The following is a 14,380-nucleotide window of genomic DNA, read 5'->3' as shown; positions in this document are numbered from 1 at the left end:
CTTGGACCACTTAGTGTCCGCAGTATGTATTAAATAAATAAATAAAATAAATAAACTACCCCGAGTATTGTCATAGATCCTTTGCTTGGAAATTTCCTGCTTAAAAGTTCGATAGATCTCAAATGCGGACTTCTTAATCATGCCCATTCTCCACATGTCAGTCTCCGTTTCCTTCACTTTCTTCTTAACCGAAAGTTCTTTTTGGTTTGGCCACCTGCTGTTTTCTAAGTATTTACCTGTCAACTTCCTGCTTCGCTTCCTCAATTTTGTATCGACATTCTTCATGTACAATTAGCTGAAAACCTTCCTAGCCCAACGCTCCTCCCCCATTTCTCTGAATCGCTTCTCAAATTTTATCTTGCTGCTAGCTTCCCTGCCCTCAAATGATGTCCATCCCATATCACCTAGTACTCCCTGATTTGGTGTATTCCCGTGAGCTCCTAAAGCAAGCCTACCTATTCCACGTTGCTTAACTTTTTATCTTGCTTGAACTTCTGATCTCATGCACTAGACGGCATTGCCGAACGTCAGCCCAGGAACCATGACCCCTTTCCATAATCCTCTCACAACATCATACCTATTGTAATTCCACAGTGTCCTATTTTTCATGACTGCTGCATTCCTGTTACCTTTAGTCGTCACGTATATTTCGTGTTCCCTGAGATACTCGGTCCCATTGCTTATCCATACGCCCAGATATTTGTATTTATCTGTTATCTCGAGCGTGATCTCCTGTATTCTAAGCTCACTACCTTCGTTGTCATTGAAAATTATGACTGCTGATTTTTCCTTACTGAATCTAAAATCTAACCTATCTCCCTCATTACCGCAGATGTCCATCAATCTCTGCAAATCTTCCTTGTTGTTGGCCATTAGCACTATATCATCTGCGTACATTATTGCTGGTAGTGCCTGATGAATGAGTTTTCCTTGTTTGACTAAAGAGAGGTTGAAGCCCAGTCCACTTCCCTCTAATTTGGCCTCTAATCCTTGTAGGTACATCATGAATAATAAGGGTGACAGGGGACACCCCTGCCTAAGCCCCTGTTTTACCTCTGCAGGCTTGGATACCTGTTTTTCCCGCTTTATAACTACCTTACTACCTTTATAGATATCCTTTAAAAGATTAGTGACTACATGTTCCACGCCTAGTGTGTCCAGTATTCCCCACAATTCCTCTTGAACCACAATATCGTACGCTCCCTTGATATACAAAATGCTAGCCACAGGGGGCCGTGTTCCTTTTCTGCTATTTTGATGCACTGCGTCAATGAAAACAGATTGTCTTCCAATCTCCTGTGTTTCCGAAACCCATTCTGCAGTTCCCCCAGCACCCCCTCATCCTCTATCCATGCCTGCAGTTTTTCTTTTATAATCTGCATTGCCAGCCTGTAGACCACTGATGTCACTGTTATAGGACGGTAGTTGTTTATGTCAGCTTTGTCCCCCTTTCCTTTATAGATCATGCTCATCCTGCTAAGTTTCCATCCATCGAGAACTTCACCATCGATTATTATTGTGCTCACTGCCTCTCTCAAAGCCTGCTTAGACTTCGGACCTAATGTCTTTATCAGCCGAATTGGAATGCCACCTGGGCCTGTTGATGTACTACTAGGAACCCTTTTCTCAGCTCTTTCCCACTCTCGTTGTGAAAATGGAGCCATTGCACCACTTGATTTGTCCTTGTTTATTGTGGTGCATAAAGTACATCTTTGTTGAAATTTTTCTGTATCCTTTGTTATTATACATTAAATAGCTTCGTCCCCTTCTAGCCTAGCACCTTGGGCTGTAGTTTTAAAAATATGCTCTAGGCTCGTCTCATTTCTTAGGGTGTTTAAATGGTTCCAAAATTTCGCAGCTGCCTTTCTATCTTTATTATGTACTTCTGCCAGCCACTGAGCTCCCTTTCGTCATTCTTTTCATTGATCAGAAAGGATGCATCCCTTCTACAGCTTAGAAAGGTTTCCCATTCTCTTTCAACATCATGTGTCGGTTCACCCCGCTGCTTAGCATGTTTGTGTTCCCTAGAGGCTTCCTGACATTTTGCTATGGCTCTCTTAACTTCCTTATCCCACGAACTTTTGGGTTTGTGTCTTCTTTTCCGGGGTGACTTGTCACGCGTCTTAGCAAGCTCTAGCTCAAAGAGTCTAATTAGATTCGTGTATGTCCACACTGTCTTATTATCCTCCGTGATTACTTTCTCAATTTGTTTAGTGGCTATTTCAATTTGCCTTTCTGGATAAAAATTTTCCTGTAGTTGCTCATCTTGTCTCGTTCCCACTTTCACTGCTCTTCCAAAGCTTAGCTTGATACGTTTGTGATCACTACCCAGACTTCTGGAGCCACCTTCATCTCTTTTCATTCCCCTGAGCTTATCATACATCCTATGTGACATCAGTGCATATTCTATCGTCGACTGCAGCCTTCCTACCTCCCATGTTTTTTGCCCTTCACACTTCTCGGTACTGTTGCAAACGATCAAATCAAGCCTTTCACACATATCCATGATCGTTTTGCCTGTCGGATCGGTATACCCGTCTATATCTTCTATGTGCGCATTCATGTCTCCTATTATAATTGTGTCGCACTCTCCTAACTTCCTAACTCCTGAATGTCTTTTGATATACACTCTACCATTGCCTGGTTTTCCTCTCTGGCCTTTGCTCCCGTCCACAAGTACACGAAACCAAGGAGTGTCATTTGACCTGCCACTTTCCCTTTTAGCCATAAATGTTCCTTGCACTCCTGCTTGACCCTTAGCCAGTCTGTACTTTTATGAATGAATGCCCCAATACCACCCCCCTTTCTGCTGCCTTCTGTTCTATTACAATATTCTCACGCGTACTCCGGATTTTTCGGAGGTTGTTCCATGTCCCTGATATAGGCTTCTACAAAACCGTATACCATCGGCCTCTCTTCCCTTAGCTGTTCTTCTATCTCTTCCCACTTCAGCCTGTTCCTACCACCCTGCATGTTAATATACCCTATGTCTGAAATATACCCTATGTCTGAAAGGTCGTGAACCACAACACCACCTCCTAGATTTCTCGTGCCTGCTGGATGAGTGCGAAACACCGGTCATCTACGGCGGCGCTGCCTACGTGGAGGTAAGAGTCTTTGTATATGGCCTTTAAGATCGGCAAATTTGTCGTTTGCTACTAATTTCAGAGGATGCCTTGCATGAAAAAGTTGCTGAATGACGGCGTCACTTGCGTAGCGTTAACTAAAGTTCTTTTTACGCATTTTCAAAATTTTTACGTTATATTTGTTGCATGTGAGCTCCAAAAACGTAAAAACTTATTTGAAGACAACCCCCTACTTGAGTGGCGGCACTATTGTAGTTCCAACGACCACCGCTTCCCAACTGACCACCGATAATCCGGCAGACACAGGAAAACTAGGAGGCGTTGACCCGTCACCCCCGGAAGCTAGGCACAACAACGCCGCCATTGTGCCTAGTGATGATGTCATTTCCTCCACACTTCTCACATAGTGCACCGGCTGGCATGCCCTCTCCTTCCTTTCCTTCCTCCGTATAGATGCAAAACTTTATTGAGAAGCAGAACATTATTGAGACGAAGAACTTTATTTAGCCACCGAACTTTATTCTCAATTTAGGAGGTGCAGGAGAATCGTGAACCAGCGCTGCACCTTCTCTGCACCTTTGGAAACGAATGGCAAGGTGCAGCACCTTGTGAACTTGTTCACGTGGTGCATGCGATCGAACAGACCATCGGATTGAGAAAATTTGTGGAGATGGCAGCGCCCAGTGGTCCAATTATATACAAGTTCTAAATCCGGACAAAGGCGTTCTATTGAGTCGCACGCGATTGGCCCATACAAGTTGTGATGAGGGTTGTGACGTTTTGAGGGACGTGAGCTGAAGTGTCAGGTGACTGTTTTTTTTTTTTTGTTTTTCGGAGAAAGGCGAAGGAACGGTCGGAGAGACTGTCCGGAAGCAACCGGATGGATTGAAATGGCTGCAAGGTGGCCTGGATTAGATTGAAATAGAAGAGATTCGCAACTTTTCGGCATCGGGGCACTTAGACAACATGTCGTTTCCCACTGACACGGTACTTCGTCTTGCCTGTGCGGTAGCTTTAACCGAGCAGAGGCGACGACGCTAGGTAAAAGATGCATTTGAAGAGTTCAGCGAAGAAGAGTTCCGGCAATGTTTTCGTCTGTCCAAACGAACAGTGCGGAGCTTGTGCGACGAACTTGACCCTATCGTCGGATGCCAGCGAGCCAGTGGTCTTTCCACAGAGAGCAATGTGTTGTGCGCGCTGCGATTTTTCGCCACCGGTAGCTTCCAGCTGAGCATTGGTCGCGAGGAACACATCGGCATGTCTCAGCCGGCGGTGAGCAACACCATCCATGAGGTGACGGAGGCGATCATTACCGTGGCTGCTAGAAAAAGGGTGGCGGACTTCCCACTGACCACAGTTGCCAAGGATGAGGCTAAGGCTGAGTTTGCACGACGTGGTTGCATCCCAGGCGTGCTGGCGTGTGTCGACGGCACGTTGGTCGCCATTCGCAAGCCAGAGGGATACAGCCTGGCCGACACGGCGAGCTTCATGTTCAGAAAGGGCTATTATGTCCTGAACGTCATGATCGTAAGTACCGTTAGGATCCTTTCTTACTCGCCCATCGGAGCAATTGTTCAGGTGTGACGCCCAAGCCGGAAAAATGAATAATCAAACGAATAAAAAAGAACCTGCAGGGAACTGGGTGCGAGCTAGTTGGTGGCTCGCAAGGCCTCGGTAATAATAAGTGGCACGTGTTTTGTGCGTGAGCCAGTTGCCGTTTTTGTACTGGCGTGCATGCGCAATTGAGTTGTGCATTTTGGAGGTAATCAGTAATATGGGCCGCAAACATAGCACAAATATATACACGACAGGGAAGTATTCCCAACACGAAAGTGCTTACAATCACAATTGCACGAGCTGGCTTTGGCATTTACGAGTGTTCTTTCCCTAGAGCAATGCATAGGTTTTGACTTATCGATCATTCAGAGGAAGTCGTAGCCATATGTACAGCAAAGGAGGGGTCATTGCCCCCTTTCGCCTCCTCAGTGTGCTACACCATGTGTTTTTTTATAAGTGAAGCTTCTTATACCAATGAATGTACTAGTACGCATTGTTTTCTGCATATGCGCAAAAAAAGGATTTATTCTGAGTATAAGTGCAGTACTATTTTATATCGCTCCTCATCGCAGGTGTGCAAAGCGTGGCTGCGCATCCTTGTCATGGACCCATGATTCCCAGATTCGTGCCACGACTCCTGGGTGTGGGAACACAACCCACTGCGTGCACGCCTAGCTGCACATCTGCAGCCTGGCGAATATCTGCTTGGTAAGTAATAATGTGTACTATCTGGGCAGAGCACTCAGCTTTTATGCTTATATTGCAGGAGACGCAGGCTATCCCCTCAAGCCATGGCTGCTAATTCCAGTCCGTGGCAGTCAACCGTGCAACACTTCCGAAGGCCGATACCAGGAGCATGCATCCATGCACAATGTTGTGTAAAGATGTATCGCCGTGTTGAAGGGCAAGTACCGCTGCTTGCAGCACTTTCGAACGATGCTCTACAACCCCGATCGGGCAGCACAAATCATATATGCATGCTTTGCTCTCCACAACATTGCGTTACATGCAGGCGATTGGACTTTGGACGAGTATGTCGTGGACATGCCACCAGCTGGGGATGACGATGGGGAGCCAAGGGGGAGCCATATGCTCACACCACGCAACGTGCTGCTCAGAGACGGCAGCAGTGCTGCGCTGTCTTGGACCATTTTTTGAAGTACACAGGAACGGTGAGTTTTCATGTTTTCATATCCCACACATAATTTATTTACACTGATTCTAGTGCATCTAGACATGACAGGGCTGTGTTTGCCAAATTTTAATACACAAAGTACTTACTCGTGCTTCAATATGAAGCAAGGTGGCAATGTCAAAATGCTGCATTTTCTCTAAATGGCACATGAAATATGCAACAGAAACACCCTTTTCCATATCAGTGATCACAGTCACAACAGACTAGATTGGAGCAAGCATATATGAGCGGCACTCTGTGCTGAATGTTGCTATGTGTTTCTACAAAACCGTATACCATCGGCCTCTCTTCTCTTAGCTATTCTTCTATCTCTTTCCACTTCAGCCTTTTCCTACCACCCTGCATGTCAATATACGCTATGTCTGAATTGGCTCGGCGCTCGTGGCTACGTCTATTTATGTCCCGGACCCTACCTATCTTAGATATTGGTGCCACTTTGGAATTGCATCTGTCCATACCACCTGTCGAAGAGTCTCTCTGGCTGTTTTCCTCGTTACTAGCTATCCTGCACCCCGAAGGGCTCGCTTACCCTCAAAAAAAGCTACTGCGCGTACTGCAAGTCGCCAACCCACTTCATGACCTAGCCGCCCATCGAAGTGAACTCTGCCTCGTTGAAAACCACCCCACCTATGCACCTCTTTCTTTATTTCCACCATCTCAAAGCCTTTCTCTCAACTCATCCGCCATAGCTCTTCGTTTGCGTTGACAACCGCTCTTTGTAGGTTGCTATCACGCCCCGGTACCTCCGGTATCATGCATATCACTACCTGTACTATAGGAGAAGTGGCACGCATGTCATCGACGCCTTTAGCCAGTGTGGCTGCTAGTCCTGCTGTATCTTCATTCAAGACATCGTTTAAACCACCTGAAATCATCCCGAGGTTTCGTCTATCAGCTGTTGTTTTGAGTTTTGCGCTCGCTTGCCTCATGACTGCTTCAAGCTTGCGTCCTGGGAACGCCCCTACTGCAACCGTCTTGTCACCTCTTACCCTCTCTTTGATGGCTTCTGTGCATCGATTTAAATTCGAGTCCCCGGCGATTATCACATGCTGTGACTTTTCAGCTAGAGCGTCCTGCACCTGGGGGCTATTTGCACCTGTGACGCCGACTGCTTTGTTCCCTCCCAGCCCGACCACTACTTCGCTGAAGCTGGGCCTTGCGACAGTTGAACCGGCTAAACCTGTTTTTCCAAACTTGCTTGCTCTTCCTTCTCCACTGTTCTGGTTGCCGGTTCCCTACTGTTCTCTCCGTAGGCCGCTTCTTTGTTCAGCTTCGCTAGTGCTTCCTCGGCGGACTTCAGTCTTTCTCCCATTGCCCTTGTTTTCTCTTGCTCTGTCGCCAACGCAGTCTCGAGCTCGGCAAATCTCATCAGCAGTTCACTCTGGGCAACCATCATTTTCTTCATTTTTCCTCAACCTCACATTGCCTACACTTCGCGTCAGCCTCTTCTTCATCCGCTTCTACGTTTGGGTCCACTTTCAACTCCATTGCACATCCTGAACACTTTACAGTCTTTTTAGCCATGTCTTTCTGACACCAATTGTCCCTATACTCGATAATTACTAAACTCGAGCCCTGCACTACGAAAAAAAAGGAAAGTCTGAGCTCTACTACAAAAATTTGCGTGTCCAATGTACGCGCACCTCCCCCACGGGGTGGCAAAAGAAAAAAAACAAAAAATTTAAACACACACACCCGCACTAACTAATAAATACTTGGTGACTGGCCCCCGAAAAGCCGTACCATAAAATAAGTGCTACGAAGATTTCAACCGCTGCCTTATAATTATAAAGACAAGCTCAAAACATGCAAAAACACTTATCTTCGCAGTCGACCCGGAGCGCTCAAAAAACACGTCCATCCACCGTGACAGCCCGAACTCAGTAATGCTGAACCACCGCTGCGGCGCCACCTGGGGGGGGGAGAAGTTTTTTTGAGCGACCATAGAATCTCATGCGCGGCGCTCTTGTAGTTACGATTGAGGGCGTGCATCTTTGTGTCACCTGCCAAATCTTCTTTTATTAATTGTCTGGTGTGTAACCACCAGCTAATTACCGACTTTGCTTTTAGATACATGCAGCCTTTGCAAATTTGGTATTGTCTGACCTGAGATCGAGCCTTGCACAATGATCAGTTTTCGCGTAAGTAAGAATTATGAGCACATTTTACTCGGATCCTACAAGACCACAACTAACAGATCTGGAAGAGCTACACCTTTATAATGCATTTATGTTCAATATAGTAACTGTGAGTATGTTGCTTCAGAAAACGCCGCTCATGTTCAGATTTAATCATTTCATTTAGACTAAGAAACCTCAGCAATTGCAGCTGCCACTGTTCTTTTAACCCAAAATAAGATAGACTTTTCACTTTCTCCGAACACGTCTATAATATTCGTACAATACAATATCAGATGCAACAGCCAAGAAGTATACTTAGCATCTGTGCGATCTCCAAACGGTGGACTCGAGCCTCTTTGAAATTTCAGTGACTGTAACTTCAATGCTGGCAATTAGGTGAGTAGTTATGAAGTGAATAATATTAAAACTGTGAGACAAAACTTGCAATGAAATGCTGCCAAATGCTTGCACAACTGCTTGCGTTCCTGCACTTTTAAAATCTTTTCTTCCCTTTCCATCCCGACGTTCTTATGACAATGCAACTAATTCAATGGTCAACACATAATTCGAACAAAATGCGTCAAAGTATTTTAAGTATTCTCAATTTAGGGCTGAACCTGGCATTTTTAATTTGTTTTTTACTTCACATCCTTGCCCAATAAAACGACTTCACAATTACTTCAGCTTGTGCGCCCAACTTTTAGCTTCTGTTTCTATCGACAATAAAACCATCCCTTTGGTTTTTTTATGTTAGCCTCTCCACAGGCACTGGCGAATCCCGATAGCACTCCGACGCGCTTGTCTTATAGCAGTCTCCGTCATACGCTTCTGTAATCCATTACTGTTTATTTGTTCAACTATGTATCGTCGACAAATTGGCACCGGTGCTCGCTCAAATGAAGGCACGTCATGTGCACTCGATTGCCCTACAGCAGCCGAGTTTCGCGATGTCTAAACATAATAATAACGTGGTTGTCACTTGACCCGCCCGTATATATATATATATATATATATATATATATATATATATATATATATATATATATATATATATATATGTATATATATTTAGGTAGGTCCTCCGTGAGTGGTCCCAATGCGGTTTATTTCGACGTTTGGGCCTAGAGTCTGGCCTTCATCAGAATTGGGACTCAATCCTGATGAAGGCCAGACTCTAGGCCGAAACGTCGAAATAAACCACGTTCAGACCGCTCACGGAGGATATATTTGACTACTTGCAACGCTACGGCCACTCAACCACCATGCCTGCCTATATATTTATATATATATATATATATATATATATATATACGTTGTGACTGCTCAGAGAGGATCTAATTGACTACTTGCAACGCTACAACCACGCAACCACCATGCCTGCACACACACACACACACACATATTATCAGCAGCAGCAGCAGCCTGACTATGTCTACTGCAAGACAAAGGCCTCTCCCATGTTCCGCCAGTTAACCCAGTCCTGTGCTTGCTGCTGCCAATTTACACCGGCAAACTTCTTAATCTCATCTGCCCACCTAACCTTCTGTCTCCCCCTAACTCGCTTGCCTTCTCTGGGAATCCTTGCAACGCTACAACCACCCAGCCACCATGCCTGCACACACACACACACATATATATCAGCAGCAGCTGCAGCAGCCTGACTACGTCCACTGCAGGACAAAGGCCTCTCCTATGTTCCGCCAGTTAACCCGGTCTTGTGCTTGCTGCTGCCAATTTACACCCGCAAACTTATTAATCTCATCTGCCCACCTAACCTTCTGTCTCCCCCTAACTCGCTTGCCTTCTCTGGGAATCCAGTTAGTTACCCTTAATGACCAGCGGTTATCCTGTCTACGCGCTACATGCCCGGCCCACGCCCATTTCCTCTTCTTTATTTCAACTATGATATCCTTAACCCCCGTTTGTCCCCTAATCCACTCTGCTCTCTTCTTGTCTCTCAAGGTTACACCTACCATTTTGCTTTCCATTGCTCGCTGTGTCGTCCTCAATTTAAGCTGAACCCTCTTTGTAAGTCTCCAGGTTCCTGCTCCGTAGCTAAGTACTGGCAAGATACAGTTGTTATATACCTTCCTCTTGAGGGATAGTGGCAATCTACCTGTCATAATTTGAAAGTGCTTGCCGAATGTGCTCCACCCCATTCTTATTCTTCTAGTTACTTCAATCTCGTGGTCCGGCTCTGCGGTTATTACCTGCCCTAAGTAGACATAGTCTTTTACAACTTCAAGTGCACTATTACCTATCTCGAAGCGCTGCTCTTTTCCGAGGTTGTTGTACATTACTTTCGTTTTCTGCAGATTAATTTTAAGACCCACCTTTCTGCTCTCCCTGTTAAACTCCGTAATCATGAGTTGCAATTCGTCCCCTGAGTTACTCAGCAATGCAATGTCATCGGCGAAGCGCAGGTTACTAAGGTATTCTCCATCAACTCTTATCCCTAACTGCTCCCATTCTAGGCTTCTAAAAACCTCCTGTAAGCACGCGGTAAATAGCATTGGGGAGATAGTGTCCCCCTGCCTTACACCCTTCTTGATTGGTATTCTGTTGCTTTCTATATGAAGCACTATGGTAGCAGTTGAATCCTGTAGATTTCTTCCAGGATGTTTATATATGCTTCATCGACGCCCTGATTCCGCAGTGTCTGCATGACGGCTGATATTTTTACTGAATCAAATGCCTTCTCGTAATCTATGAAGGCTATGTATAGTAGTTGGTTATATCCTGAGCATTTCTCTATTACCTGATTGATAGTATGAATGTGGTTGATTGTGGAGTAGCCTGTTCGAAATCCTGCTTGTTCCTTTGGTTGATTGAATTCTAATGTTTTCTTTACACTTTTAGCAATTACCTCTGTAAATAGCTTGTATACTACAGAGAGCAAGCTGATCGGCCTGTAATTCTTCAAGTCCTTGTCATCTCCTTTCTTATGTATTAAGATGATGTTAGCGTTCTTCCAAGACTCTGGTACTCTTCCCATCAGGAGACCCCTCGTAAACAGGGTGGCTAGTTTTTCTAACACAATCTGTCCTTCATCTTTCAGCAGATCTGATGTTACCTAATCCTCACCAGCAGCTTTGCCTCTTTGCATGCTCTCCAAAGCTTTTCTGACTTCTTCTATCATTACTGGTGGCGTGTCATCTGGGTTACTGCTAGTTCTTATAGTATTAAGGTCGTGGCTGTCTCCGCTACTGTACAGATCTCTGTAAAACTCTTCCGCTATTTTAACTATCCTATCCATATTGGTAGTTATTTTGCCTTCTTTGTCCCTTAGTGCATACATCCGACTTTTGCCTATCCCAAGTTTCCTCTTCACTGCTTTGACGCTTCCTCCGTTTTTCAAAGCGTGTTCGATTCTCTCCATGTTATACCTTCTTACATCGCATACCTTACGTCTATTAATCAACTTCGAAAGCTCTGCCAGTTATATTTTGTCTGTTGTACTTGACACTTTCAGGATTTGACGCTTCTTAATTAGGTTCTTCGTTTCCTGGGAAAGCTTGCCGGTGTCCTGTCTAGCTACCCTGCCTCCAACTTCCACAGCACACTCCGTGATGATACTCGTCAGATCATTCAATGTATCTACGCTAAGATTGGTTTCCTCACTAAGAGCCGAGTACCTGTTCTGCAGCGACACTCTGAATTCCTGTACTTTCCCTCTCAGTGCTAGCTCATTGATTGGCTTCTTGTGTATCAATGTATCTACGCTAAGATTGGTTTCCTCACTAAGAGCCGAGTACCTGTTCTGCAGCGACACTCTGAATTCCTGTACTTTCCCTCTCAGTGCTAGCTCATTGATTGGCTTCTTGTGTATCAGTTTCTGTCGTTCTTTCTTCAAGTGTAGGCGAATTCGAGACCGTACCGTTCTATGGTCACTGCATCGTTCTTTGCCAACCACTTCCACACTTGCACGATTCCTGGGTGTACCCTCATTATAAAGTCTATTTCGTTCTTATTTTCGCCATTAGGGCTCCTCCATGTCCACTTGCGGTTTTCTAGTTTTCGGTAGAAGGTATTTAAAATCCGTAAATTATTGTGTTCTGCGATTTCTACTAGTAGCTCTCCTCTGGCGTTTCTAGTACCGATGCCATAATCTCCTACTGCCTGGTCTCCAGCCTGCTTCTTCCCTACCTTTGCATTAAAGTCGCCCATCATTATAGTATACTGTGTTTTTACCTTATTCATTGGCGATTCCACGTCTTCATAGAAGCTTTCAACTGAAGCGTCATCATGGCTGGATGTAGGCGCGTAAGCCTGTACTACCTTCATCTTGTATCATTTATTCAGTTTAATTACGATACCTACCACCCTTTCATTAATGCTATAGTATTCCTCTATGTTTCCTGCTATATTTCTGTGAATTAGGAACCCCGCTGCCAGTTCTCTTCTGTCTGCCAAGCCCCGATAGCAAAAGACGTGCCCATTCGGTAGCACCGTATAGGCCTCATCTGTCCTCCTAACCTCACTGAGCCCAATTATATCCCATTTAACTCCCTCTAGCTTCTCGAATAGTACAGCTAGACTTCCCTCACTAGATAAGGTTCTAGCGTTAAACGTTGCCAAGTTCAGGTTCCAATGGCGGCCTGTCCGGATCCAGAGATTCTTAACACCCTCTGCTGCGTTGCAGATCTGACCGCCGCCGTGGTCAGTTGCTTCGCAGCTGCTGGGCACTGAGGGCCGTGAGTTATTTGACGTAAGCATGTGGGAGGTAGTGGCCAGATACTGCACCAGGGTGGCCAATCCTTCTCTGGTGAGGGAGTGCGTTCCCGGCAGTGGTTACCGGTGAGGCCGCACCCCAGGCCTCTTAATGCAGTTCCATCAACAAGCGGATTTTATTATTTTAGTGTTATGTCCATAGAAGAGTACACAAATAAGGTAACCCGCCGGCATCTGTGATAAATCTATGGAATGGGGAGAGCTGTTGCACCCTGATCAATTCCTTCTTGCCATCACATGTTCAAACAACATCGCTTTAAACGCTACCCCTAGCTTTTATTGCAGGCATTTTAGGACTTTGTCAAACTCTAAGCAACAGAGCCCAGAGAAATGAAACATCAACATGCATGTGCTCAACGTAAAAAAAACAATGAAAGATAGAAAGAAAGAAAATTGTGTAGTAGAGCTCCGTTCTTGCGATATTGTTATTGTTCATTGCAAGGTGCGCAGAATACGCGACCAATAGAATTTTTTTTTCATTTTGTCTTCTTTTTTCGCTGAAAAGTATATACTAGAGGCGTGTAATTTAGGTGGGGATCCAAATCACTAGTAAATAAAGTAATCCAGGTCGCATCAGATCCAATTCACATTCTAAGCAGTGAAATCAATAACATTATCCAAAGCGGCCTGGGCTGTAGCCATTATAGTGAACTAGAATAAATTCCAGTGGCAGGACCGGTCGGGCTCCGGCATCCTGCTTTTACACAGATGCCACGAGATAGCGCGACTTTTGCGTTTTGTAGCAGCTTTGGCTGCATTGTAGAACAGTCATTGAATCTTTCGAACTTTTAGCTGCGACGAAATATAACTTATTTGTTTGCTTTTTGGTTTTCTTCCAAACAATAAACAGCCAACTTGCTTACTGTCTGACTTGGAGGTTGCATTTGGGCCAGATATACATATTTTTTCACATTTACTGCACATTCTCGGAACATTCTGAGCACTTCTGATACATTTATTTACTTATTTTATAAGAGCGCCTGATTTTTTACCACTCGAAGGTCTCGAGGAAGCAGATGTAACGTTGGGAGGTGGGGGTGGAGAATTTGCTTTAAATCATCGTGGAGGACCTGAAAAAGTCAGAGAATTATGAAAAAGCAAAATGGTAGACACCCTGAGTAGTTCTCTATCAATGGCAACAATTTTCATGCATACAACCATTATCTTCCCAATAATTAATTGATATTGAAATTAGGAATTCAAACCTCGCTAAGAAACTTGAGAAGGCACGTAGTTCAGCATCAGCTTTGCATTATATATGTTGCTGAAATTGCAACCTCCACCGTGCTCATCTCGGAGTCCATGAAAAAGCAATGTATATCTCTCGAAGGCGACACTTCTGCGCGGTACCTAAGGTGGTACTAAAAGAAGCAATGTCACATATGAAGTAATGCTTAAAATAAAGAAATCATTCTTTTACGGTTTCACAACATTAAACAGGGCCATTAATCCCTTTTGATAAGGTTCTTTGTTATCTTTTGTTTTACAAAACTTTCGCTGCCAGGTTTGTTCTCTAGTTGCTATAACTATGGCAACTATGACTGAAAGCAAGCAAATAATGGAGAAGTGATTTGAGATTGACTTCGTGAATTTTCAGTCATCTGTGGTCATAAATACTGAATGTGCGTCACGCATCGCCGTGCTTGTCTTGGTGTTTGAGTTAACGCCAATGATTCATTTACGTCTTGTTT

At 44.6% G+C, this 14,380-nt stretch overlaps 1 long non-coding RNA gene across 1 annotated transcript; it reads left to right on the top strand.

The window, feature by feature from the left end:
- Window positions 1–4,579: 4,579 nt before the first annotated feature.
- LOC142803438 (uncharacterized) lies at window positions 4,580–5,546 on the top strand. Its single transcript, XR_012894117.1, has 3 exons — window positions 4,580–4,613; window positions 5,216–5,351; window positions 5,410–5,546. It is a non-coding gene; the product is annotated as an uncharacterized LOC142803438 (long non-coding RNA).
- Window positions 5,547–14,380: the final 8,834 nt, after the last annotated feature.

The sequence above is a fragment of the Rhipicephalus microplus genome, chromosome 3 (genome assembly GCF_043290135.1).
Source record: "Rhipicephalus microplus isolate Deutch F79 chromosome 3, USDA_Rmic, whole genome shotgun sequence".
In the NCBI taxonomy this organism is placed as follows: domain Eukaryota; kingdom Metazoa; phylum Arthropoda; class Arachnida; order Ixodida; family Ixodidae; genus Rhipicephalus; species Rhipicephalus microplus.
Note: the sequence above shows the minus strand (reverse complement) of the source record. Positions and strands in the feature narration are given on the sequence as shown.